Source organism: Lactuca virosa, chromosome 6 (genome assembly GCF_052849685.1).
Source record: "Lactuca virosa cultivar CGN04683 chromosome 6, Lactuca_virosa_CGN04683_v6, whole genome shotgun sequence".
In the NCBI taxonomy this organism is placed as follows: Eukaryota; Viridiplantae; Streptophyta; class Magnoliopsida; order Asterales; family Asteraceae; genus Lactuca; species Lactuca virosa.
Window position 1 is genome coordinate 3,769,338 of NC_136431.1, and position 2,603 is coordinate 3,771,940.

Genomic DNA, 2,603 nt, shown 5'->3' on the forward strand with positions numbered 1-2,603 from the left:
CAGCAGCTTCGTCGACAATAGTAAGAAACGAAGGGTGGTGGCTGTAACATCCCGTTTTAAGCAGAGTAATTAAATAATAAATCAGGAACCCCAGGAAGTAATTATTATGATTATTTTATACAATTATAGTCCAGAATCAATTAATAATTATTGGAATGTTAGTTTCGGGGGTTAAAGAATAATATTGGACTTAATTTGAAGGGATCTTGAATGACTGGGGTTAAAAGAGTAAATTTTGAACCTATGTTGAAAGGATTTGTTGAGTGAGGGGTTGTTGTGTAAATTACGGATTAGATTTGAAAAAGATTCTTGAAGCCAGGGTAGAAATGGTAACATTTGGATTAAATTTGAAAGAAAGGAAGATGGAGGGGCTGATCTTGTAATTATGGGTAAATGTCTATGAGGGGCGGGGTATTTAAACGTTACCCTCCCCGGTAAACCCTAACCCTAGATGTATTGTTCCCAGCCGCCATCTTCACCTCATGTCCCTCCAGCCGCTACCTTTTTCTCCATCGGAGCCACCACCTCGTGTCCATCCTAGCACCGAGGAATGAAGCTGTGTGCGTGCTGCCGCCGTTCGCTTGGAAGACTTCCATTCAGCCTTCATCCGCTACCTTACGAACCTCCAGCCGCCTGTCGGGAACAAGAAGCGATGGTGGGTCGTGAACCACCGAGGTTGCTGCCCCTGTTGCGCTGAAGCGGTGGGAAATGTAGTCGCTGCCGCCGCCGTCCGTTCGTTGGCGGCTAATGGCCAAACCCTAGTCGCCGCTTCTGTTGTTCGCGAACCACCACCTTGGTCTTGTTTCGCTGGTGCGACGTAACAACATGTCTGCCGCCGGTGACGAAGCTGTTGCCGCTAGTGGTCGTTGTTGCCCTCCTTTTTTGTCACCGCCGTCGCCTTACGCCAACAGAGGGTGGCTGGACTCATCAACGCACCAGAAGACGTGAGTACCATGTTTGCTTCGCCGGAGATTGAGGAAAACCCCACCATGGCCGCCGACCATGGTGGTTGATGTCTCAGAATCTTTTCTGCCGCCGCAAGCCACCGTTGGGTGACGACGGTTGCGTGGGTGCGAGTTATTTTGTATGTGCGCGTGACTAGTTGATCAGATTTCAAAAGGGGCCACCACCACCACCGTGAGGTGGTGGCTGCCACCCTCTACCACCACCGACCACCACAAGGGTGGCTTTGTGTGTGTGTATTATTTTATGAGTGTATGTGTGTCGTTTAGATATTGTTGTAAATTTTATTGTATTTCGTTTGGGAATAATAAAAGAAAAGTCTAAACCACCACCGGCCGCCGTGTCGGGTGGCGGTGTGCTTTGATTGCGTTGGACCTCGTTTGGGATGATTGGACAAGAATGAGCCCAATGAAACCCTAGTGGGCCCAAAGAGACCCTAATGGGCCCAATAAGGCCCAAAGTGACCTAAAAGCCCAACCAATGGACTAATGGGCTAGTATTTGGTTGGTAAACCCTAATTAGGGTTTGGAAAACCCTAAGAGCATAAAACCCTAATTATGGGAATTGTTTGGGACACACACGAGAATTAATTATTAAACTTAAAATAATAATTAATAATCATTGGCAAACTAACTTAAGGCAATAATGGACTTAATGGATTAAGTCCTTAATGGATTAAGTCCTTAAGGGGTTAAGTAAGAAACACTTAACCCTAATCATCATTTCATGTGAAAGCCCTAATCTCACTCGGGCCTTGAATTGGGCCTTCCTATTGGGCTTTGGCAATTGGACTATTGATGGGCCATCCAAGAACAAGTTAATGGACCAAAGTAATTAGATGGGCTTTAGGATAAGGCCCATGTGAGGACTTGGGCCCAATTTGGAAAATTGGGCCATAGATGGGCCATAATTGGGCCTTTATGATTATGTGATTTTGGGCCATGGGAATTGGATTGGAATAATTGGATGGGCCATAAGGAAAGACCATGTAGAGGTCTGGGCCTAATTTGGAAAATTGGGCCATATGTTGGGCTTTGGCCCATGATTTGACTTTTAGGCTTTTGTAGTGTGAGTTGGACCTTGGGCTTGGAACCCAATTATTAATTGGGTATTGTTTGATGTTGACAGTTCGGAAATCTGTCAACCAGCAGCGGGAGCTTTACCTGCGGGACTTCAGCAGTGCCAGGTGAGTTATCCTCACTATACTAAGGGGTCTAAGGCACCAAGGCCGGCCCATTGGATATGTTATCCTAGCAGTGTTAGATGTTGAGTATGAGTTAGTGCTGCATGCTACTGATTATGTCAGTTAGGTAGATTGGTAGGACTACATGTGTTGTTATATGATTATCTGCATGCTCAGTAGTTATGTTATATGTTGATATGTTATGTGGGATGGGTTGAGGATGTACTGCTTCGTGCGGTGACCAACAAACCCTAGGAGCATTCCAGATACGAGCTGTGGGCCCGGTAGGCAATCCAGACTCGTACTGTGGGCTCGGGAGCATTCCAGATACGAGCTGTGGGCCCGGTATGCAATCCAGACTCGTACTGTGGGCTCGGTGGCAATCCAGATGTGAGTTGTGGGCCCGGTAGGCAATCCAGACTCACACTGTGGCCCAAGGGTATTCCAGTATGTAAAG